Source organism: Cynara cardunculus, unplaced genomic scaffold (genome assembly GCF_001531365.2).
Source record: "Cynara cardunculus var. scolymus isolate 2C unplaced genomic scaffold, CcrdV1 Un_Scaffold_1291, whole genome shotgun sequence".
Classification (NCBI taxonomy): Eukaryota; Viridiplantae; Streptophyta; class Magnoliopsida; order Asterales; family Asteraceae; genus Cynara; species Cynara cardunculus.
This window is the reverse complement of record NW_020200725.1, coordinates 101,737-107,231: the sequence shown is the minus strand read 5'-3', so window position 1 is coordinate 107,231 and position 5,495 is coordinate 101,737.

The following is a 5,495-nucleotide window of genomic DNA, read 5'->3' as shown; positions in this document are numbered from 1 at the left end:
AAAAAGACTTCAACAGAATCGAAGACTAGTTGAAGTGAGGTCAAGATCGTCACTAAAGCAGATTGTTTCTAATCTAGCAGAAACGAAGATCAAGACAAGATAAAGTCAAATAATAGTTTGACAAATATTACTACTGGCAAGACGTACTTGGAGTGCAAACTTATCCAACAATTTTGGTTCACCGACTCTTCGAATACTCATCCTGGTATGGGAACATGTACAACATGTCAACCAAAGTAAAATCTGAAACACTATTTCATGGGTGCCACACTTTCTTTTCTGTTCACTCTACATATAAAAGGATGTGATAGGCTAACAAGTGTCTACATCAACCATAAAGGCTGAAATGATGAGTGGAAGCATGAATGGATCAATGAACCAAATGAAGACATGTGTTAAAGTTGGATTGTAGCATTTAACGCGATGGTGGCTATAAAAGGGCACCCTTGTCATACATTACTACTTAGCCATTTTGAAAGAACTTGTGAGTGATAGTTTTTTAGGCAAAATGGACATCACCATCTGAATGAGTCCTTCATATTTGAAATAGTACCTTCCTTTTTCACTATTTCAGTTGTTAACATATTTGTCACCAGTTAGATTGTTTAAGATCACAGGTTTTATTTGTCTAGCTTCTACAACAAATCTGTAATTATTTGTTTTAATACAAAATATAGAATCAAAAGTGAAAATTTTGTTGTGTTTGTATTCAACCCCCTTCTATAAACAAATCTTGTGTAAGTCATTATATCCTAGGACTAGCAAAGGGTATCAGAGTAGTTTGTTTAATCTCATAAACAAGATTCGAAATGACCCATAACCAATGATAATGACTCTTTATTCAAGACTTCTCATTTTCAAAAGAATAATTTCTCTCTTTGGAAGAATTGGCATGACACTCTTTCTTGAAGAATTTAACAACCAAATCCTAAATGTTCTAAAAGAAATGACCCACATGTTCCTATATAACACCCCAGGATACACATTTGCATATAATCATGTATTTCATATATGAAGAAATACAAATACACATTTGGTCCCAAATATATATACACAAGCTACATTATAAAAGTAGCTACCAAATTTTTCCACAAAATCTTCATACAAAACTTGTACTCATAAACAGCATGCAAGTACAAGTAACAACACATTATTCCAAAATCCATCTGCAGGCAATCATATATTTCTTCATAAATTCTCTTCTCTTATCAACTGGTTTACTGACCTGTAATGCACATTTTAGAACACCAAAATGTGGGTTAGACCTTGAGGCCTAGTGAGAAATCCTTTTTTATGCAATTACAGGGTGAATATCACCAAAACCTTTTTATAAAACTCATATTTGTAATAAATAACAAATATACACTATTTGACAAAATAACCCTCTTTTGCCACATCAAACCACAAAATACCTATTTATCGCATAACACATGAACTCAATGCTTTATATAACACAAACCATAATTTCCTTATAACACCTTGGGTGAGAGAACCCCATTTCCTTGCAATACACTGGCGCGAGAACCCATCTCATCGCAACACACTGGTGTGATCACAACACTTTCATCGCATCAAAGCCCATAGACAAGACCAACTAGAGCCCCTCTGCTCCTCAAAGACTAGAGCCCCTATGGTTCAACTATGCTCTGAAAGAAAGACTTCAGTGCTCTTAGTGTCAAATATGAAGACAATATTTGAAGCTGATTTAGTCCAAGAGGACTTAGTCATAAAGTTGCATGGAACACATAGCTCAGATACAGAGCTCGGATTCAAAGCTCGGACACAGAGCTCGGATACAAAGCTCGGAAATAGAGGATATGAAGACCGAAGTCTTTTGTGCAAATAACCAAGTACTCAGATATGAAGCTCTACTCCCAGACACAGATCCTCTGCATAGAACATACAGATCCTCTCTGGGTCACTTACTTAGCCGTCTGTGTATAGGTTATACGACTCATCATACAAGCGTTCCAAGGTTCAAATAAATAACTAGAAGCAAAGCCATTTAGACATCAGACCAACCAGAGACCCTCTGGTCAACCAGAGCCCCTCTGGTCAACCAGAGACCCTCTGGTCAACCAGAGCCCTCTGGTCCTTCTATCCAGAGCCTTTGGGTCAAGAATAATGTTCAATTGAAAAGAATTTGGATTTCAAATACAACCAGAGGCCCTCTGATTAAACATGAAGACCAATCAGAGCCCCTATGGTTCCTCAACAACTGTTCATTTTATCAAAACCACAACTCATATCATCCATCCCAAATTCATCACATTATATATGCCACCCAGAAGTAAGGCCACCTAAAGCCCCTCTAATCCTTAAAATAAGTTCACTTCATCACATCAATAGGATGTGACAACCCAAGTCCTCGCATCATACAATTACGATAACTCAATATCATATAATCATAAGGATGCAATAACAATTTAACATATGATCCAAAAACCCAGATTTTATAACTCATTACACATGCGATAAAATCAATTTCATCGTATGATATTGACGATCCCAGATATTAATCAATCAAACAACAACACTTCAAGATTCAAGATGTTAGCAATGGTAGAAATTAGAGAGTAGAAAAGTAGAGAGAGTATTTCTTCAAAGCTCAACTGTATTGATCTTCCAAAGTGATTACAAAGACTACTACAATGTTTCAAAAGTTACACTAAAATCTGAAGCTAGTAACCTATTTATACAAGGGAAGTATAAGAGAATAAAAAAGATTGAATACAACTTTTAGCTCAAAGCATTGAACCCAACATTCTCCCCCTTTGGATTTAAGCTCTAGAAATAGAAAATATTGAACGTCTTAATCCCATATGTGTCTCAAAACTTCTAATAGCATTCCTGTACTGAATCTTGTCATCAAGTAACTCCAAAGCCTTAATAAGTAAGAACATTTCTCTTATATTCAACCTGTTAGACCTTGATGCTTTGTCATCTTGAGCTTTCTTCAATTCAAGCTGCTTCCTTATAACTTTGATTGTTCCATCACTATACTGTTTGAGTTCACAGAACCTTAGAAACCTTTTAACACCGTTAGAGTTTTCATTAATTACACCAAACTCTGGACCTTCAAGAATCATATACAGAGGATAACCATCAATGTCTTCTAAATCTTGATTCGACACTTTTAGATTAACCTTTTGTTGGTTACTTTCATAGCCCATCTGAACATCTATGACTGAAGACAGTTTGCTCTGACTTCTGAAAAACCTTTTGATAGCTTCAATTTCTCTGACGACTCCTTCTAACCTGGTAGTCTGGTTTCTGATATCATGATACATAAACTCTAAGTCTTCTAAGTACAGGTTAAGAAAATCAGCTTCACTAAAATACCATTCTTTACCATCTTGTCTGATGATGTGGAAAACTGGATACCACACTCTTACAAGCTTTCTGCCTTCTACCTACTTTATTGAGATAATTCGGTGTTTTGTTCATACAAAGTGAATGGGTTGACTTTTAGCTTTGAGGAAGTACTTGTATTCTTTGCGGTATACAATGGTTTTCTTTGTGAATACGCAAGACTTTATTGATACTTAAATCTTTTCGGTGATGAAAAAAAATGTCAATGTATAGGTCTTCAAGATAAGGTTCCCGAATTTTAGATCTGTCCTACCCTGGAGTTTGAAGTTTCTCAATAAAAGGCACATATCTTTTTGGAGGTTGAACATTCGAAGTTTGAGGCACCGAAGATGTACACGTGGTTCTATAAAAACTGGTTCAGGGTATTCTTTCGGCTCGAACTGAAATGGAAAGCTTGATTCTTCATCATTCATGTCTTCTTCAAAATCAAATAACAGTTTATCTGAATCACCAGCTTCACCTTCAAATTCAACATTATAGTCATGAACTCCACCAACTTCGTTTGCAACCACATCATTATATCCAACATTTGCTGACAGACCCAGTAACATCCTTGTTTCTACTGTGGAGACCTCCGAATTATCAACCATTAACTCTTATCTCTAGGTCTGCAAAAACTGTCATCTTCATTCCTGTAATCCTATCACCAGATTGATTAGGATTGTTCTCACCTGGCTCATCCGACTCTTTACTTTCTATCATTTCTACCCCTTGACTCCTTGATGACTCAACCACTTTTTGTCTTTTCATCTCCCCTTCATGGTAATCAGGATCATCCTGGTCATCATGTCTTCATTTCAGAGAAGTGTCTTGACCTCGGCACGTAGTTTCTAGAATTGAAACATTTTCAGATAACAAACAATAGAATTTTGAAGATTGGAAATAGATTGAGTTGAGGAAGCAATTGTTGAACCAAGCTTTGACAAGCTCGACACAACAACGCTTTGGAAATTTTGGAACTCTGAGGCTTTAATGGCTTATGAATCTTCCATTGATTGTCTAAGCATCCCCACCAATTCTGCATCCGCTGAGTGCATGTTTGGTTCTGAAGTCATCTTTGCGTAGAGCATGGACTTTAGGTCATCCACCGAATAATTTGGTTCTGGTTGCGGTTGAGGTTGAGGTGGTGGCGACGGAGCACGACTTGTTTCTTCTAACGCAGGTTTCTTTCCCTTCAAAAGACTTTTCAAATTATTGATTTCGTCCATCAAAGTATCCTGAACAGCCTTTAGGACTCTGTTCATGAACTCCTTTGACACAAAATCGGGTAAGATAGCACCTGGATCACATAGATTACCATTTGAAACAACAATTGGATAAACTGTTGTGTCTTCGTCCAATGTTGGAATAATGTTAGCACTAGTAGGACTTCTGACATGTCCTCGTAAAAAGTCAGATGACTCTACTCGGGTCATTCTGGCTTGTTCATACAGAACATTAGGTTGAGCAATAGATGCTCTTAACTCTTGTGTACCTACAATGTATATTGGCTCTAGACTCATTGTGCAAATGAAAGAAGTCATAGACTGGGGCTGTTGTCTACTATTTTCCATATCTAGTTCCTCCGAATGAGGAACATATATACTTTGTGCTTGATCCCATGAGAAGATGAAACTAATACCTGTTGAGAGGTGTCAGAGTGGCTTGGAGGGGTGTGTAGTTTCATAGCTGGGTGGGCTATGTCTTTTTCAATGTTAACATTCAATGGATGAATGTCAACAATAGATGTGGTTACCTGGTGTCTCCTAAAGGTTAGGGTAGGAACATATACTTTTTTTGTTGTTCCTGTCACACACTCTCCATCGTTACTTCATCCCTTTAACTCATCCTCTCATAATTTTCAACTACGTCTCCCTCTTCTGTTCTTATCGACTCTAGAATGTTATCAATTTCGCCTTCATAGTCAAAATTTGGAATCTCTTTAGTAAAATCAAAATCATAGATGGAATGTCTTTTAGATTGATGAAATCAACACCATCTAGATTTTGATCGTCATTGTTGTTGTCATCATCGTCATCATTATTATCATCTTGCCCATGTTGAATGCTTGAGTCAGTTTCAGTATCTTCTGAAATTGAAGAATTAGAGAAAGTATTGTCTTTGGTAGATGCCTGATCAGAGTC